We start from the raw sequence: 21,270 nt of genomic DNA, 5'->3' as shown, positions 1-21,270 counted from the left end.
CCACAAGTGATAACGTTTTCGTTCTTCCCAGACGTAACGAACAGCTAATTCCGGGTGACCCAATTTTTGGTAATTTTTCTCTAATTTTTCAATAATTCCAAATTTTCAATTTCATTATTGTAGGAATCACATAGTTTTGTTACACAAGAATTTCTCCAGTACTTGGAAAGAACATGATTCAGAACTGCAGTCACTGACGGATATTTCTACAGAAATTGCAGCACTGGAACACGAAAAATTGGGAGCTGATATGGTAAAAAAATTTTACCGTTTCGGCTCGTATTTCCGTTTTTCAACTAGTCGAAAATCATTTAGTGTGAATGCGTATTAAAATCTCGTGTTGGAAATGTTAATCACAAAATTTGTCAATATTTATGGGGCAGAAAAAATTGATAACTGAAGCCATTGCCTCGGATAAGTCGGACGACGAGAAAGAGTGCCTAGTCACCGATCTGGTAAACAGTATCAATATTGGTCATATTTGTAAGAGAAGACGTCGTACTACTGGTAAGAATCGAAATTACTTTGGAATTACTTGTTTATTTTAAATTGAGTTATTGGTCCCTCCCGTCATCGGTGGAAATGATGATTCTAATTCTGATTCTGATTCTGATTCTGATTCTCATTCTGAATTTGATTCTTATTCTGAATCTGATTGTGATACTGTTTCTTATTCTTTTTCTGAAACAGAGGTAGAAGTGATTGATACGTGCGGAAGTGTCAATAGCACCGCCAAATGGTCGCTTCCATTCGACGAAGATAGCCAAAGCTCCTGAAATGAACAAAACGGGTGTTAATAGCATCGCACAGCAGAAAGTGGGCTGATGATAAACTCTAAATACTACCGCATCCCATCACTCTATTGTAGCACTACTGCTGCAAATTTTTGGCACTACTCGCTAGGATAATTTTCGGGTCGCCTAGTTCATTTTATGAAAAAAACGTGAATTTGTCGGCCACTTCCGGCGGCGGCAACAGTTGCGGATTAAAATAAAGAGGCTTACCCTCATAAATTGCCGCTGGTTATACTTTGCCGGCAGTCATCCGTTTGCTTGTTGCTTATAGCCCCCCTCCAAAAGAATAATTTTGTCCCAGGTTCGCCCGGTTTAAAAGAGTCATGAGCATTGCTTGCGAGTTAACGAATTTGAAGATTCCTCAATTTTCCCGACTGTCGAAATCTTGAATATCTTTACACACTGCCTTTAGCGACGGCACTGACGCCACCCATTTAGCCCGATCCCTAATAGTTGATATTCTGATGGTGAAATCAGTATTTGTCAAGCCAAGCTATTCGAAAATTCTGATGAACTGTCCTATTAGATTACTTCAGCTGAGAACGTAGCGTTTGGAATTTTATCAATTCCAATACGTTGCTGACTTAGTGAATGAATCAATGGATTAGATGTGAGTTATCAGTTTTCTCAATCAAATTTGACAAAAAACAAAACCGGTTATTAATAGCATCGCACAGCAGAAAGTGGGCTGATGATAAACTCTAATTACTTCCGCATTCCATCTACCTATCTAGCATCACCGCTGCCGATTTTTGACACTACTCGATAGGATAACTTACGGGTCGTCTAGTTCATGCTTTAAAAAATCTGGCATTATCAGTAACTACTGGCGGCAACAGTTGCGGATACAAAATAAAGGTATAAATAGATGTAAATGGACATTTGTCGCTGTCTACACCTATTGGTTGTATTTATAATGAGGCTCTAAAAAACAAGTCACTATAAACCCTGCGCTGATGAACCGAATGAATTTGACAGTCTCCCGCTGAGGCAATCGTCTAGCTAGATTCTCACCCGATCTACCAGCTGTGTACAAACATGAAGAAGTCGGGCTTGCATCGAAAAAGTTAAGCTGGGCACTCTCTCTGGCGTAAGTCTATAGCCTACTACTTCTCACCCTATATCTATTTAGTAGATGTATATTTTGCCATGGAACAGCGGCACTCGTGCGATTGGAGAAACGACGACAGCAAGCTACTCGACGTCGGACAGATGTGTGAGCGTCGCTCACGCTCAGACATCATCATGGTTATGGTCAGTCTGCACGGGAAGAAAATATACTAGTCGGAGAGGAAGTTACATCACTTTTACTTTCGGCGACTTCCGGATGAAAAACACACACGGAATCTGCGTCGACAGGAAATCAAAAATTTTCAGACATGTTTTTTGATTGGCCATCCGTCGTCTGCACATCTTCGCATTCGGCGTCTGTATACCTTTTAGACGTTTCATTTTTTTACAGCAATTACAAATTCAAAGATTTGACGTCATTCATTCACTCGCTCGTCAAAACAAAAGCCAAAAGAAATAATATGCAGAAGCCATCACTGTCGAAACTTGAGTTTATCTTTCAAGTTATTTTGTTATTTGAACGCTTCTACGCCTCTCCTAAAGTTAGTTTCAAGTCTGACTGGTTATCTACAAATTGCCGACGGTGGCATACGTGATTGCTGGAGAGCGACAGGTAGTCTCGCATTGTTAGTAGTTTGTCGACTACCAACAGTGTGATGGGAATAGTGGCAATTGTCACATTCAACTTGGGTTACGTAAAATTTCGTAATCAACAAGTCAACTGAAAACGTGTGCTAAATGTGTTTTCATGCTGATCCACGATGTAGTCTCGACCAGAGACATCGAAATTGAAGTGTTGCATCTCTTAACTTTTGTTATTCACTCGTTCAAAAAATCAAATTATTTTTGTAGTATTCCAATGTTTTTTTATGGGACTTTTGGTAGGCTATCGCGTCTTTGCCTGTTTGCACAAGAATGAGTGAACATTTGAAAGCAGACGACAGAAAAGAACACCGACCTAAAAAATGAAACAACTCAAAGTCATTATTCAAAGGTTGCGAACAAGTAGGTCGCATGATATCGTGGCAGAAGAGTAGACAAGAAATAATTGAATAGAAAAAGCTGTATTCTTTACACCCAAACTTTTCCCATTAAGTATTACATTTTCGAATTATGTTTTGTTTTTCCTTTAAACTTGGAAAGAATTACGTCACACAGACGAGCGCCAGTAGTGTTATGCATGGGTGTCGGCGCACTTTTGGCGGGTGAATGCATGTTCGGTGCTGGAAGATTTCAATTTACCGCGTCGGTTGGCTAGACTTTAACTGTTATCAATATCTCAAGCTAAAAGTGATTTAGTGCCACAAACTTTTCCTCAAATTGCTTCATGTTCTTTTTCAAAACCTGCGTATCAAAGATGCAATTAGAGTCGTACAATGTCACGTTGAGGTCTTTACTAATTAAACCATGATTGTCAGTTTTGCCCTCTTCACTTTTCGCCTGGCTGCATACAAGTTGAACGATTGCAGACGCAATCATTGAATCAACTGCTGCTTAGTTTGAAACCGGTAGTGCGTTCTGCGGTTAAAGAGTCCTGAACGCCAAGCCACGAAGGATGAGAAGAAGGAGGAACATCGCTCCATAAGCCTCTACAGGAAAAAGTGACTACCCAGTGTACCTTTCTGAAAAGTTGCCAGATTTCGGGAACTTGACCTGAGACCCCACCTTGCCAGTTCTAAGAAACGACGTTTTGGTGAAAGTCCCGAAGCGACCAATACCCAGCCCTTGATTCCAACTTTGACCACCAGGGACCCAAATCAAAACAACAATTTTCTGCTGTTTTTTCTTAGAACTGGCAATGTGGAGTCTCATACTAGAGCATGGGCAAAATAACGGGCAAGGTCTTTGACAGTAGAGAACTCACACAATAAACTAGGCTGACTGAGGCTTGGCCCTTGACGGGCTCAGAGATACCGGTTTATTTGTCATACAATGTTCTGAGCCCACACATGAAATGCTGTTCATAACGTAAAAAAACAGGAAATTGCTAACATTAAAAGAAGGAAATTTCTATGTAGCCCACAGTTGCCTATAGACTTAAATTAATGGAGGCCACTTTGAGCAACAGCTGCAAAACAAAAAAAAAATCCGCTGTGCCGTCTTTTTGGCGGCAGCCAAAAAGTTTTTGAGCAGTAAACTGTACGAGCGACGACCACATTGATCGACAACGGCGATCTGAAACTCGTCTGCGGCCAAAGCTACAGCAAATCTCGAATGCGGATACGGGCATGGAAGAGATGGAATTGTCTTCAGTAGTCGTACAGCATTGGGACCACCTTTTGGTCGTATAATCGATTGGAGATCCCAAATTCTAATTCGACACGAGTAGTCACAGCTGACGACGTACTTGTTCGCAACCAATCTAAGTGAAGGGGAAAAAAACAATTATAAATGAATCACACACCTTGACTTGAAAAAAAAATGTATATGATACATACCGGATCGAGACGAGTCTTTCTCGCTCCTTCATTTAGAAAATGTGTTCACCCGTTCCTACATCCCAAATGCTGAAATGAGAAAAGGCCGAGTTAGGTTTGAAACATCATTCGATATCTTTGCGTTTGCTGTGCTACAGTTACCTGAACGATTTCGTCCGGCGAGTGACCAACAATCCCGAAGAATAGTACGAATCACGAGGGCAGTTGGGGGTATCGCTCCTGATGTTGTTGGTTATTCGAAAGACGTCGTGTTCCGGATTTCAACAGTGAAAGCCGCAGACCCAGGATCGAATCGCTTAAAGAAAAGTAGGAAGTACATGTCGTCCACAAAGAGTCTACAAAGGACACCTGGGAAGGCATTAATGGCCGTCTTATGCAGCAACGTTGCTCCTTCGCCTACAAGGGGAAGGTCTTTGACAGTAGAGAACTCACACAATAAACTAGGCTGACTGAGGCTTGGCCCTTGACGGGCTCGGAGATACCGGTTTATTTGTCATACAATGTTCTGAGCCCACACATGAAATGCTGTTCATACCGTAAAAAAAACAGGAAATTGCTAACATTAAAAGAAGGAAATTTCTATGTCGCCCACAGTTGCCTATAGACTTAAATTAATGGAGGCCACTTTGAGCAACAGCTGCAAAACAAAACAAAAATTCCACTGTGTCGTCTTTTTGGCGGCAGCCAAAAAGTTTTTGAGCAGTAAACTGTACGAGCGACGACCACATTGAGCGACAACGGCGATCTGAAACTCGTCTGCGGCCAAAGCTACAGCAAATCTCGAATGCGGATACGGGCATGGAAGAGATGGAATTGTCTTCAGTAGTCGTACAGCATTGGGACCACCTTTTGGTCGTATAATCGATTGGAGATCCCAAATTCCAATTCGACACGAGTAGTCACAGCTGACGACGTACTTGTTCGCAACCAATCTAAGTGAAGGGGAAAAAAATAATTATAAATGAATCACACACCTTGACTTGAAAAAAAAAATGTATATGATACATACCGGATCGAGACGAGTCTTTCTCGCTCCTCCATTTAGAAAATGTGTTCACCCGTTCCTACATCCCAAATGCTGAAATGAGAAAAGGCCGAGTTCGGTTTGAAACATCATTCGATATCTTTGCGTTTGCTGTGCTACAGTTACCTGAACGATTTCGTCCGGCGAGTGACCAACAATCCCGAAGAATAGTACGAATCAAGAGAGCAGTTGGGGGTATCGCTCCTGATGTTGTTGGTTATTCGAAAGACGTCGTGTTCCGGATTTCAACAGTGAAAGCCGCAGACCCAGGATCGAATCGCTTAAAGCAAAGTAGGAAGTACATGTCGTCCACAAAGAGTCTACAAAGGACACCTGGGAAGGCATTAATGGCCGTCTTATGCAGCAACGTTGCTCCTTTGCCTACGCACGCCAGAAGGCGTCTCAAAGTTAGAGTCCAAGTGGAGCTACCTATTGTCTCATTCGTTGGCTAATAAGGAAAAAATGGCGTTAATCTAGCGGAGGAAAGTGTTTTGGCAAGAAAAAAAAAATCTGTACTTTGGTGTAGCATGATAATAAAAGATTGTTCCAAAGACTCGGTCCGAAAGCCAAGGTAAGTTCGTCGTTTCCGTTGTTACACTCCTCTTCCTCAATGCCCAGGGAGTCTGCAGCTATCACACACAGCTAAAGAAATATCGATTGAGAATAGCACTATAAATAAAGCAAACATAAGTTAACGTTACATTTCAAAAGAGTTACCAGAGCCCTTGTTGTCGTATCCCAGACGCAAATTTCCGGATTAAAGATGTTGAATGATTGCCATTGATCTGTAGGACTAATCCCGACTAAGCGAGCACCGTCAAATTCACGATAGTCGCAGTCGCGTTTCTGTTTAGTTCGATAATCGTCAAGCTGCTCCATTATCCTGTTTTCCCATTAACTCAGTCGCACAAATAATCCACTAGCTGTTTCTCCCAAGAGATGAGAAAAAAAATTTGATTTGAATGTCTTGTTTTTCTTTTGTTTCCATCAATACGCAGAAGTGTAGATGTACTTGCGGTTGGGTTTCCAATGCACTCAACATCAATACATTGGCGTTCATTCACGGATTTGAATTTTTTTTTTGTGTTTTTTAATTTATTTTGTTTTCTCAAATAATCACATGTACACATGTGATGGGTCTGTGATTGTTTATTGCTATTGGATGAATCACAATTTTTTTGTTTCACTGGGAATATTTTGGAAAGTAGCAAATTTAATTTGGTCGTACTACCTTCTATTTGCTAACTTTTATTTCTTTTTGAGATGTTGCAACGTTGGCCGCTTCTCCAGCTTATTTTTAATTTATTCCCAGTGGCTGCTGTCGGAATTTTTTGGATGTTTGTTTGTGGCGTTGGCGTGATTCGTCGAGTGGTCACATGGTTTCGCACAACTCTCGTTGTTGTAGTAATTTTCTTTTTTCGTTTTCGTGGTGGTTTGCTTCGTTTGAGTGACTGTCTCACTGGTTTTATGTGAGACCATAACAAAACTTTACGCCAAAGGGATAAACAGTCAATTTAAGCACTGTACTTGACCAGAAAGTCAGTCGATAATCAAAAGTTGATGATAACTGTTGAGCAATAAACCATGTAGCACTACTGTTGCCAAATTTTGACAGTCTTTGATGCGATTACTTTCGGGTCGCCTAATTCATTTTTTGAAAAAAACGTGGCATTGTCACCCATTTCCGGCGGCAACAGTTGCGGATAAAGAAAAAGAGGAATGCTCTCATAATTTCTCGCTGACTATACTTATGGAATACCCCGTCACCAGAAAGTAAAAATAGGCAACAAAAAAAACAACACTGAAGCATATTGACATGTGTATTAATCCTGTTTCTCTTTTGTTTTCCAGATTATGTGGTAGTCTTTTCATCAAAAGTTAAACCGATCACTTGGCCGACTGTTGCTATGGCAGCAATCGAATCTAGAGCCCCCCAAATTAAATTTGACGCATCAGCCAGCGACGCTCAACTGGAGAACATGATAAACGTGATGACAAAACTCTACCAGGACGGCCATGATGACATAAAACGCAAAATTGCAAAATCTTTTGCAGAAAGTCGAGGAGGTTAAACCCTTGATTTGGGGCTGTGAAACCGTTCCGTCCTTCCGCCTCCGTTTCCAAACCGTAATTAAATACTTAAGGTATTTGCCGATTCTTTAACGAACAACATGTACAAGAAATGTTATCGAATTCTTATAGGCCCCCCAAACATCAATTTTGCCCCAGGTTCGTCCGGTTTAAAAGTCTGCTTACTGTGATTCTAATTTCCTTATTAGTCATTCCCTAATGAGCATTGCTTTGAATTTCCTAATTCGATCTTCATTGTGATAACATTCCTTGAGGCCTGAAGGCAGGGAGTCGAATGTTGCAATCAGCAATGCCGCTAATAATAATCTTCCCCATACCAGTGAACCACTTTGACGATTACCTTTGCGTTTTGGAAGCATGAAAAAGGCATTTTCCTTGGTATGGCCTAGGGTAACATAGCTTCTAGACGACGAAACTAAAATGGAATAATTGTGAGTGGCCTTCAGAGCCTAAAGCCCAAAGATCCGCATCTTAAGAGTGTGCCATGTGAAGCTTGCATCCTCGTTGCAGCTTAAACAGCTGAAGCTGTAAAATTTTTGTCTGGTATTGCTAAGCCTTCTAATAGTGAATCCCGATCACCAGCCAATTTTTCCTCTGTTAAAAGTCTGCGAGACCATAGGTTAAGTGGGTTTGTAGAGCCTAGAGCCCCAGAGGTCAGATTGAACAAGTTGCCTGTTCAATTAAAGCGAAAAATGATTAGACACAATCTGGTGGTGCAAAAATAAAGGTGGGTCGGTGCAAAAATAAGGGATTTTGTTTAAATAATCATTGGTATACTCAGTTTTTCACGCTGATTCGTAAAGCATTTAAAGCATTTTTTTTAATGCACCCGAGTTTGTAAAATTCCAATTTAAAGTTGGAGTAAGCCCCTCCCATTTCAAAACGTACCCTCCACAATTTTCAGTGGATGGGGCTTAATTTTCCCATTTTCAGACGACGCAAAAGCAAAGTCAGAAACTTTGGAAAGCCTTTTAATCCCCCCGGACCTACTGGGACAACACAGACTTCGACCGAGAACGGATTCTGCTCCGATACGCTCCATGGCGTATTGCTGGGTCCGCGGGTCAACCCGAGCAGTAGTGCCTTTTAGTAGTCACATTGCAAAGCTTGTTGTGCAATATGGCTCGCCTCACCTCGCCTCAAGGAAGACCTAAAAAAATTGTCGCCAAATGTTCTACGAGAATTTCTTAGTGAAAAGTAGGATAGATGGTAGAAAAGGACGCCAAGGAATGTTAAGTATCGTTCAGACTACAGCGTCTTACGTATTATGTACAACATAAAATTGGTTTTAGCAACCTTAACGTGGAAGGTAACTTACTTTCCGTTGTGATGAAACGGTAGCTGTAACCGAAAATACGTTAAACGTAGTACGTAAAACGCTCAAAAACCCTGTAGTCTAAACGTCTCTTTAAAAAGACAGCAATGACGTGTCACTGCATGAAGAAGAAGATTAAATAGAAATTTAGGGAATTTTAGGGAAGTTTGTTTAATAAGATAGTTAACTAGGATATTTTAAACATCGATAACATTTTTCTTTTATCAATGTTGTTTGACTAAGTATACAATTTTTAAACGTTAAGCAATAAATATTGCGCAATATTTATTGAAAAATCTATTGATCAACTTAAAAAAAGTGTCTTTGAACTGATTTTTATCCCACGGCTGTGACCCGAGCTGGTAAATTTTTTGTGTCCCGTGGGGCAATCATTTTTCGCTTTTGCCCATCCCGATCAAGCCCGTGTTTGAAAAAAAACCATGTAGGCAACTCATGTAAAAAAAACACCCATTTAGCTCCATGTTACAGCCCTATTCGTGTCTCTATCTTGCACACAAACCGGATTCTTCTCTGTGTATTTCCTTTGCAACACTCGCGATTCATTTTTTAAAATTAAAAGGTGTATACTCGTAAGACGACTGTTGCCTGTGTATTTACATGATTATCGCCAATAAAAGAAACGAGACATCAACAATTGACAGAGGACCAGAACAACTTTTGGATTTGATTTGGGATGTAGAGATCAGGCGTACGGGATCAAGAGAAGAAAGATTTGTGCGCTTCTCGTCCCGGAGTTTGCTGGGAAGTTTAGTGAAACTAGTTCTCTCCGGTTGAAGCGACGTTGGAATTAGATAGAGAGAAGAGAAAAAGGCAGGTATTGGTAATACGTGTGCAAAAGCAAGCGTAGCGAAATCAGTACTGACAAATGCCGTTTCCAGGAAACAAACCTGGCTCCTCGTCCAAAAACGGGACCGCTCTTTTAAGACTGACTCTGCTCTACTCTGGTCGGAGCTAGCTGAACCCGTGACTATACAGAACGAACTTTTAAGAGTGAACGTTTTTTTTTTTAGTCTGATTGGAGTGCTGGTACTCGCCATAAATCGACCCAGTATCGATCAGATGGATTCGGCATTGCTAGGATGTAGCCAGATACTATGATAGGCAGAGAAAAGAAGAGGAGAAAAAAAGAGAGAGATCAAATCTGAAGTTTAAAGCGAACTAGGTGATCGAAAATTGATAAAGGAGGGCCACAGGAATTTGTGCTCAGGGAAAACTTTAAGTGGGACTGGCCACAACAGGTTCAGATTGGTTGCTCATTCAAAAATGACCTCTCTGGAAACGTTGTACTTGGTACAGACAAAGATCACATGATTGATATCTTCTTCATCGCCGGACAAACAGGAACAGAGAGGTGATTGATTTCTTTTGATCTTGAATAGGAACTTGTTTAGAATGCAGTTACCTGAGAGACTGCTTAGAAAAAAGGGGTTAACGACGAATCTAGGATAAAAGCTGTTTCCACTGAGGGAAAGAACAGCCGTGTTTGTACAGTGGAAGAATTAGACCAAATTCGATTCCATAGATTAAGAATTTCTGAGCGGAGTAATTTATCTCTATAAAGGAGCAGAGAGGTGTCAACAGGTTTATAGAATGTCAAAATTCTTTCAGGAATTTCCCCAGAAATAGTACGCGAGGACTGAGACAGGATATTGGCGTGATTCATAAAAAGCTAAGTTTTCTCTCGAACCCTCGTTTTCCGTGAATATAACATTTTGAGTAGGGCCTATAGAACACCAAAATTGTTTTCTTGAATCCTCATATTCCATTAATACATCTTCAATATAGTGAAAAAAAATTTCTTTGGAAACCTCATCTTCCATGAATACAACATCTTCAGTATAGCAATCACTCACATCTGTGACGCTTTTCCGCATTCAAACAAAGAATTAAATATTGAGCAGCATCAGTCTTAGGATCAAACTGTACAACAGATGCACGATTTAAAAAGAACATAGGTAACATATCTATAAAATTTAAAAAAACTTCGTTATCCATAGTAGCCTTTAAACTGAGATGTCCTTCATCACTTACGACAAAAGCGGACTTCAGTTTTATGGTACACCCAGGATGGCGACGCACATCGTTTGCAGTGGTACCCAATAAACTGACTGGAACCTAATTATAAAACCTAGATAATTCAATAAAATACGACGTCTACACAATAGTATTATTACTTCACCCTCTTTCAAACTGGCATCCACAAGTTGAACTTCAAGATACACGGTTTTCGTATGGTGCCATCACTGTTCTTGATTCCATGACCACAGATGATACAAAAGCAAGAACATTTAGAAAATCAAATAAGTAGGTTAAAAACACGAGATATCTGTGACGGTCAGATACGCAACTAGAAATGAACATAAAAGCACTCACAGCACCAAGAACAAACGTTGAATCGCCGTATACTTTAACCTCCCAATTCCGAACGCTATCGCAATTTAGACGCATGTTTTGCAAAATTAAAAAAAATTACTCTAGAAAGACCCTATTGAGACCTGAAAAACCCTAAAAACTTTTTCTTGTCACTGAATCCTGTAAACGCAACATCCATGTGCCGGATGTTTTCAAAAACAATATCTAAAGCGACGACAATTAAGGTTAATAACTCTTTATTTGAAATCTTCTTTTTTTGCCATCAACTGTTTGTAGACTTTTAACAAAAAGAATGATTGCCAAGGTTCCTATGGCCTAAAAAATGGTATTATTGCAGTCATCCCTTTGTTTTTATCAATTATAAAGTAATGGTCATCGTGAAAGGTGAATTTAGTCTCCTGTCTATAAGAAATTACTTTTCTTGTTTAGTTTTCAATATTTGATTAAGCAGCAGGCAAGGCTGTTGATGAAGTGCACAAGAAAATCAATATTGTCTGAGCCTTATAAATCATCATTTATATTAAACTTAATGAAGTCAAATCTAGCCAAAATAGGTCCACTACCCTTAGAAACTGTATTTGAAGAAGTTGTGATTTATGAGTAGGGTTCCATTTCACGTGTACCATAATGAACTTACTCAAGGCTTTTGGAATGTCTTATTTCAAATGACCAGTCAAAATAACTTTTCAAGTGGGGCTCTTAGGGAAGTTTAGCTTGAATTCCAATGCTTTGACAGTAGATTTGAGAGTTTAATCCCCAAGAGTGTGTCCTTAAAAGATGATGGTTCTCTGTTCTAAGCCCTTTGGCTTAGAACAAAGCAGTATTTGAGAACCTCAAAGTGGTAATCTGGAGTAGTGTAGGATGTGGTGAGCTACTGCAGTTGTTGATAAACTGCAACTGCACAAGGAAGTTCTGTATCGACTGAGCCTGATTGTTGAAGATGCATCTTAATTCCCCGTCCCCCTTGCACTAACCACTGCTCTTAAATGATGGCGATTAAGGATCGGCGAGCAGTAGTACTAAAGTGGGGGAAAGAATCATCAGGGCAGCAGACAAAAACCAAGATCCGACGGAGAAAGAATAGAAAATAAGCTTCATCTTTTTCCGACTCCCTTTTGTAACTTTAAAATCTCCGCATAATAAAAACTTGAGTATTAGTTATGAACATTTTTGGTGCATCGACTTGAAAGACAAAGAATCCCAATGAGTCAGAACTATACTGAGAGAGAAGCCAAACGCGTGGTCTCCACGCGACGATCCCGTGCCTAGCACTTGATCCCCACCACTCATATCTCAGAGCATCCCAATCATCTTTCTACTCTACTACAGAAGTCTGGGAAAAGACAACGAAGTTGATGGCTCAAAGTAGGCAGACAACATGACAAGGAAAGAAGATCAAAAAGTCGAATTCATCACCAATGTAAGAGTATTCGGTCGCCAAACGGCCTGAAACACGTAGTCAAATCTTGAAACTTCCCACTCCAGAGCGTTTAGTCGTTTACCGGCCTGAATCTCCCCTGTCATCAACTCCCGATCGCCGTTTTCTGACCTGAATCATCGCCCAACTATTCCTTCTCCCCGACGTGCGAACGTTCGGTCGTTTACCAGCCTGAGTTGCCGCGTCCATTACTCTCACCCATTTTTCCGGTACAACACTATTCGTACAACGGCCACACGATACAATCGGTTAATATCAACACAATCCGATCCAACAACAAAACCAAACTTTTAATGGCTACCCGTGAAGACAATGACCAAAAAGGGGAGAGCCCAGACACCCAAAAAAGGTTGAGGACGAGCGAATAGGCGTGGCATACAAGATTGGTGATTAGAATCATGCACCATATGGAAGAGAGGAATAGCAGAAAAGTATTAAATGTGTACCAATATAAACTTGTCGAAATTCTGCACGAATGTACTAAACTTAATAGCATGCAAAACCGGGCTCTTCCTGACAGAGACAACACAGGCGAAGACGTATGGCAGAAAGAAGTCAACACAAGCACAAATGAATGCTTCACCCTCATAGAAGCCCACCTCGAGAGCCACATCGACGAAACGTCTACCAAGGCTTCCATCTCTACTCGAGATCAAAACCCAAGGTTTTCAAACTCAGATACTAGAACCAAACAACAGATATACATGGAATAGTTGCCGAATTTTCAATAACGTTATATACAGCGTATTCCTAAAAATGTACATCCATTCATAGCTTTCCTCCCCTTCATTATGAAAATCTGGATAAACTGAGAAGGTATTGTACCTTTTCAGTTCAAATTAAAAAATTCGTTGCCTTCTGTCAAAAATTCAATTTTTGAGAACGTGGTGAAAATCTATTTTTTACGTAAGCTTCTCTAGCGCTCTACGCGTTCCCAAAATTTGGATAGGTACTGTAGAATCTCTAAGCTTCAATGTTGCATTGCGTAGATTGCCATTCCACACAATATATATGACATTGTGCTGCCCCTTTTTTATTTATATGCACGCGTTTCGACCTTGGAAGGGGGAGACAATGTGGAGGCGACCAAAGATTCGGTGAGGTTGGCGCTGCGCCAATGGTCGAAGGTCTAGCTTCACGTTAAAAATCAAAGAAGACGGGCGGTGGTTGATCTAGTAGCGCCATCGTTTGAGTTTTTCCTCGCTGGACCAGATTCATTTTCAGCAGGAGCAGAGGCCAGAGAGAAATTGTTTACTTGAAAATGTCTCGAATCAATGTTAAAAGAGGCAAGCAGGATGCAATGCTAGCCCAGAAAAGACGCGCTGGCAATGACAAGCAAGTCGACTGGGTCGGCCATTCATCTGCCAGGGTAAAGGACGGATGGTGATAGAGCTGGCTACTTTCCAGCAACATTATCAATGCCAAGTGGTAGCAGGAGCCAGTCAGGGTGAGACTAGACGCCCCCGTTTTCGAGGAGCTTGGAATTCGGGTGACAGTTGGTCACACATCGCTCAAAGGTACGAAAAACCCAAATTCTTTCCCAGATCAATGTTTTTTTGCCTGACGATTAAGTAGGTGCGTAGCTGTTGAGATTTTCAAAAAATTTGGAGCGCGTCAATGACGATAGGTGGATTGTAGAATCAGTAGCATTGGGAGTAACATTTTATTTCTCAGTCAACCTCGTCGAAATTCTTTCCTGCTTCCGATAAAAATGTCGAGTGAAATGGTTGCTGTCTGCGATAGGAGGTTAGAGATTTGATTTTGAAAAAGGCAGTTAGGTAAGTTTCGGGTGGGTTAGAAGGGGTTCTTTGCTCCCTATTCATGATTCCCCCCCATGGGGAGTTCTAGGGCTATAATTAATCTCCCACCCATTAATAAATTCATAAAATACGAACATTTCAAAATGGAGAACTTACAGTCAGTCCATTTTTTGTTAAGGGAAGAGGATGGTAAAAGTGGATCTCAAGGATGACTACCTCATGGATCCCTCCCTCCCACCAGAAATTCACTCGGTTTAAATGGCAGGGGTGTATTTTCGAATTTGCATGTCTGGCCTTTGGCCTTGCGCCGGCCTAAAGGATAATAACTAAGATCTTTAAGGTGGCCATGGCCTTTGTTAAAAACAGGGAATTAGGCTAGTAATTTATCTAGACGATATCCTAATAATTTATGAATCTAGATATGAGCTCATAGATTTAAAAGTTAAATATTATGTAATTCATGAATTAAATGTAGTTATATATGTAACCTATAGTGTAGTCCATATCATTGCATATTGCAATACATGCAGCATATAGTGAACTTGTTGATACATGTTCCAAATTTCACATAATTTTATGTAGCATTGCCTGTATCAGTGGTTTCTATATGGAAAATGTGTAGTACCGTTTTGTTAACATTTTTCCAATCACTGAACACAATAGGCCTATCACATCCGCACAGAAAATTTAAAATCTTTATACTAGTTTCCCATTAAATAGTTTCTTTTAGTTTAGAAGTGTTTCTTTATGACTATTGCAACGGAAAAATTTATCCCAAAAATCAGGATATTAATTAAATATCGTTTTCACATTTTATACAATTTTTTCCTTTCTAAATTTCAACAGCTATTTCGAATTAATAGCTAGTCTTTCGATCATTTAATACTATTTATAATCTTATAAAAACAATTACTTTACATAAAATTCATTTTATCTTATAATTCAGTATCAACTGGCAAAATTACAGGTTTTCGAAAATATTACAATTTCTCGATTTAAACGTTAAATCCAACTACTCACATGTAACGTGAAACACCAGTTCACTAGTTAAAAATATGGAGGAAAACAACGAATTGGAAGAAAAGTGGATCTGTGAAAGGTAATAATTTAGTTCTTAAATAAACTAATTAATTTTGACACTTAACTTTTTAAATTTCAGGTGTACTCTTGTGAATGACCCCACGGTCAAAATCTGCGTTGATTGCGACACTAGTACAGTATAAAATTTTGTAAAATTTTAATCTTGTTGCTTGTTAATATTGTATCCACTGGAAACGACGAATCTGATGATAACTGTGAATAATTTTGGATGTATTGGAACAGCCATGTGAACGATGATAAAGAATGAAGGAGATGAAGGTGAGTTAATTTTTATTTACATTTTTAAATATTTATATTTACATATTGTCTTAATTTGTGTCTAAAGAGGGAAAAGAGGACGTAAAGAAAGAGGAGGTAGAAAAAGAGGTAGCCAAGGAAGAAGACGAAGAGGAAGCAGAGAAGAAGAAGAAGAAAAAGAGGAATCAAAAGAAGAAGCAAAAGAACAAGAGGAAGTAGCAATTTCTGGTCCCAGCAATTACCAAAAGAGGAAATTGCGATTCAAGAAAAAAGGCTCTTGCCAAAAAGGCAAAGGAAGAAATGAATAATCTTACCGACGAGTTATTGCTGCATTGCAACTCGGGTAAGTAACTCTCAATTTTTTCAACATTATCAAATTAAAACTAAATTTACATTCTTTTTATTTATAGATTATGAAAAATAAAGTCCACATTTTCCCCAAAAAACGGTCACATTGATTGTCCGTAAATGTCACCATCATCGCCTTGTTTTCTTGCACTATATTTCGAAATTTCTTGCTGTGTGTTTTTGGAATGTGATAAAAATGTTAGTTGTTATTTTTCTTCTTCTGCAACATCTTACTGACAAAATTTATATATTTATATATATATATTATATTGTTTATAATTTTGTCAAAAGGGAAGTAGCAGAGCAAGTAGAAGACGAAGAAGAAGAAAAAATAGAACCAGTAGCTGGGCCAAGCAATTATAAAAAAAGAACATTGCGCTTCTAAATGAAGCAGGCAAAGTCCAAATAACAGAAAAAGGACGAAGTCGACGATCTTGCCGATGATTGGCCGATTACTGTTTTGAAACCAAAATAAATTGGTCCAGAAAGTATCAAATAATAGCAGAAGCTCCAATGAGAAAAGGGCGAGCTGCATCTAGCACCACTCATAAGATGAAGCCTACTTTGGAACTTGGCCTACTTTGGAGCTTTGTGCCGATTTCAACTTTGAAAAACTTATTTTCAACTTGATAAAATCGCACAATACAACTAAAAAAAATTATCCAGATTGGTTTGACTGTTAATAAGTTGGATATATCCGGTAACACCTTTAATTCTTATACCTAGTCATCATGGTTAAAAAAAATACATGTAAATATAATAAATCAGCTGCAGTAAAATATAATAAATCCGCTGCGTAGCGGATGCAGCGAGGATACCTCCAACGTGACTCGAGCCCGCGGGAGGAGTGCTAAAGATCCTCGCGGCTAAATAGCGGAGCCCAGGCTTCATAAGCACGTTGCCAAGTGAGAATATATTTTTTTTATACATTGATTTACTTCTTTTTGGCAACACTGTATTGTGAGAGAATCAGAATGCTTGGAAAAGGGTCGCCGTGATAACGCACTACTTAGTACATATTGCCTCGTGACCAGACTAAAACTCGTGCGGTACAACCGCGCGGTAGTACCGTGGTAGAAGTTTATCGTGGTGATCCAGCCTTAGGTCTATTTGCCATTCACGATGCGGCCGCCTACGAACGATATACCGGACTAAGCTCAGACCAAATCAATAAAAAATATGCCATTACCCAGAAAAAGTGTGTTGTACGCAGACGAATAATTAGGTAATGAGTTATAAAGGATCTCTCCTGAAAACAATCGAAACTTTTGGCAAGATAAATTTTTTAAATAAATAAAACGTGCTCCCCTCCCAGGATTAAGATCTCTTTCATCAGCTATAATTTCTTGTCCGTTATTTGAACATGCAAATCATTTTCTTGCCCAACCATACCAAACGTGGTCGTCAGGTAAACGATTGATCGTGACTTACAACGATCTAATAATAAAAAATTGTTACAAAAAATTTCAAAATGGTTGTATGACATCATAACATAAATTATAAAATACGCACAGTTAGTTAATACATACGGAAACGCATAGAGTTAATACATTCTTATACAAAACATTTTGTTATATTTTTTACGTAAAATTTCAGCGGAAAACACTGGCAATGTTAAATTGCTAGCAGGGTAAACACCTTCATTTTTCAACGTGGTCAGACCACAAACATTTGCAGAGTAACTGTGCGTATGTGTAAGAACTGCTCCTATGGATTTAACAATTCTATTTTTTTAAATATTGTTTAAAAACTTTTATTGAAATCCAAAGAAGTGAGGAACACGTTACAAAAAATTTTCAAGTCACTTATTGTGACTTGTGGGGTTTTATTTCTCATCATCTAAAAAAAATGGAAATTTAGTTTTCATATAATGTTGAGAAAATTGTGAGTTATTTACCCAAGTTGCAACGCAGAAATATGTCTTTGGCAAGGTTTTCGACTTCGTCGATTTTTTTTATTTTTAAGCAGATCTTTTTTGTTCTTGAACCGCAATTTCCTCTTCTGGTAATTGTTGGGCCCAGCGTTTTGTTCTTTTTCCTCTTCTTCTTTTTCTCCCTCCTCCTATTGTTCTTGTTCTTCTTCGTTTTCTTCTTCTTCGTCCTTTTCTTCCTCACTGTTTTGCTATTTCTTTTTTCTCTGCTTCCTACAGGATATCCTACAGCCATGGGCTTTTGGAATGATTGAACCATATAAGAATTTTTTTACAATGATGTAGAAATGTTTTGTTCTAAATTGTTAATTTCCCGTGTTCTATTTCTATTGGTTTGCAATGTATATTATATGGATTATTATGGACATAAGTAACCGAGTTACAACGCTGAGCCAAATCTTTGTAGCTATCATCTTTTGTTTTCTGTTTTTTTTTTTTTACTGAGTCTTCTTTTGGTGAGGTGCCAAAACCGTGGTTCAACACCAGAAACCGCAGCAGCAACAACATTAACAACCACCTGTAGTCAGTAAGTCACAATTATTAAAATTTACAATCGTAACATTGTTCGAATGTTCGCTGGTCGAATGCCAATTCGTGCATTTGCAGCTTTCATTTCGTTGTTTTATGTGAGAATATTTTTTTACCTCACCGGAAAGGACTCGGAATTTTTTATTTTTTCTCTCGTTTGCTCGAAACCGTTAAGCATGTGGTCTTTTTTTCAATTTGCGCCGCCTCGCATGGCTAGGACTGTGTGTAAAAAAGTTAAAGACGTGTTATTTTTTGAATACCGACACTCTTCACACTGAGATAATTAAATTACCAGTTCCGAGCTAATTCTGGGGCGCCGTTCCCAAAAATGCCACGCTTTTATAGACTGCTCATTGGACGTTTGTGACATTACGCCCGCCTCTACCTGACTTGACGATGGGGCTATTCTTTTTGAAATTGCAAGTTGCGCCACGTCTACTTTTCAATTTACCATTGTTCATTTCGTTTACAATTAAAATGTTTTCCTAGTCGTTACATGCACCATGCACCCAAACATAGCTTACTTGCGACTTAACAGTTTTGGTCAACTGGATGGTGAAAGTGTGAAATTAGAATAAGTACTTGGTTATTTTGAAATAAGCGGGAAAAAAACATGGTGGCACATAGTTCCGAGTGGGAAAAAGGAAGACATCTTGGTGATTGTAAAAACATAAGAAATCGAAAAAAGAACTTGAACTTTGTGGCTAAACTAAACAAAAATTAACTGTATTACTGTCATACTTTGCGTTTTCCAGCCATGACTGACCTCACTTGGGCTGTGTTTGATCTGAATTGAATGTATTTCAATTGGGCACAAGAATCACATAAACGAGGGCAGAGCAAAGACTGTCTGGTCTATTTGTGGCCCGGACTCAAGACTACTTACCTTCGTAGGGGGAGACATTGGCATCGTTGGCCTACTTGATGGATACCTAACAGGTTGTGACATGTTCGCGTCCATCATAATCCAAATTGGCACGAAAATAGTAATGGGAACTAGAATATAGCAAATATAGTATAAATATTAAAAACATTAATCATAAGTAATTAAATTACCCTCCTGCATTCCGGTACAAAAACCATGTATATCATTTGCACTGCTACCTTCCAATTCTTTCCCGGTATTTTACTGGATAAATTCATCAAATTTAGCCGCACTAAAAATGGTGAAATTCTCAATAGAGCACCAGCCGTTATACACCACTTCCAATTTCAATTCATTAACAGAAGTAGACAACGTTTTCCAACGGAATTCCGTTTTCTACCAATACATTGTGAGCTTCAATCTATATAATTGAAAATTGAAAAAAAATTATGATAAGGAAAAAATATGTAAATTGTAATACTTACAAGATATTAGACTTTTGCGGTGTAGTCACCAGGACAAGACATCGCGTACGCAATTCAATCTCCTTTTTGGTACAACACGGTGAATATATCAAGAAGATGCGCTAATGTAGTGTGTTTTTTTTTCTTTTTCATTTGAATAGCAACTAGTTGTCATTGTCCACGGTTCTGCAAGTGTATTACCATTGCCAGCAACTTCCGCAACAATTCTTCTTGGAATGTTAAAACCAACATAGCTGTGTAAATTCCTAACAATTATTAGAAATAGAGCGAAAATCTATTCAAGAAACTTTCAAGCTTAATGGTAAATTTTAAAAAATAATTACGTTCTCTTATTGAAGACCATCTCCCCAAGGCGAACGAATAAGTCCTTGGAAATAGATAATCCTTTTGAATGCCTTGAAATTATTCCGACTAACAAAACTGGATTTTATGTAAGGGTACGGACTGGGCAGAAAAAACGCCATATGTCCACTCAAAGAATTCGGTGGAGCGTGACGGGGATAGGGGGAAGCATAAAGGGCTTGGCTCGACCTGCTTCTCTTATTCAGAGACCAATAGATAATCAAATATTAACGCCATCCGATATTTTTTCTTGGGCGTATGAATCGATTGAGGGAATTACATTTTTAAATGTAAATCAAAGTGAAGTAGATGTAAACTCAGAAAAAATACTTTCGAGATTTGAGAAATCTTTTACGATCAAGGGAATGCATAAACTTTATTGTTTCATACCTATAAGTAATGGAGTCATACAAGTTTTAAGAAAATCTTGTTAGCAAATTAGAAAAAAAAATTGTCCGTAGTTCTTTCTCAACCATATACCTCAAACATTTATCTTTCTGATGTGGCTGTTGACGATTTTCTTGTGATTGTGGTTGATGACAGATGGTGGATTGGTAGGGCCCTTGAAGTAGACAATGAAGGGGATGTTGTGTCAGGAAATCAAATCAAAGAGCTTATATTTTGTCTATGACGACGAAAAGTAAGAATTGCAAGATGTAATTGTTTCGGTTACGGTAATTTAATTGATTTTTATATATTCTTCAAGTTAGAAGCTGACATCGTATTCCTAAGCTCTCCGCTAACGTAAATCTGATCTCGGATTATATGCGCAGCAAGTGTGTGGCCACAACTGTTTGCTGCGCTGTTTTGTACGTCGTGTGAGACAGCATATGGTGTTAATTCACCTATTTTCAGTCTCAAATCACACGGATGATATGCGTAGCATATGTTTGGCCATAATATTTGCAGCTATGTTTGATCTGTATTGGAAGATGAATGCGGAAATGGATGCTAGTTCATTTGTGGCCTTTCGCATGCATCGAGATGTTCAGCGGCCGCAAATTCTTCATGGGAGGACCCACCACTTAAAAGTCAAAATAAGAGAGCAGTGATGTAAAAAGCACCGAAATATTGAAAAATCGTCCAATGTTGAAAAATTTATTTGTGTA

The 21,270-nt window shown here is 38.9% G+C and overlaps 1 long non-coding RNA gene across 1 annotated transcript; it reads right to left on the bottom strand.

The window, feature by feature from the left end:
- Positions 1-1,801: 1,801 nt before the first annotated feature.
- LOC124198194 lies at positions 1,802-3,663 on the bottom strand. The gene is made up of 2 exons (XR_006876512.1): positions 3,272-3,663; positions 1,802-3,209 (listed from the first exon to the last, which is right to left on the bottom strand). It is a non-coding gene; the product is annotated as an uncharacterized LOC124198194 (long non-coding RNA).
- Between the last annotated feature and the right edge of the window lie 17,607 nt (positions 3,664-21,270).

Source organism: Daphnia pulex, chromosome 7, assembly GCF_021134715.1.
Source record: "Daphnia pulex isolate KAP4 chromosome 7, ASM2113471v1".
NCBI classification, from domain to species: Eukaryota; Metazoa; Arthropoda; class Branchiopoda; order Diplostraca; family Daphniidae; genus Daphnia; species Daphnia pulex.
Note: the sequence above shows the minus strand (reverse complement) of the source record. Positions and strands in the feature narration are given on the sequence as shown.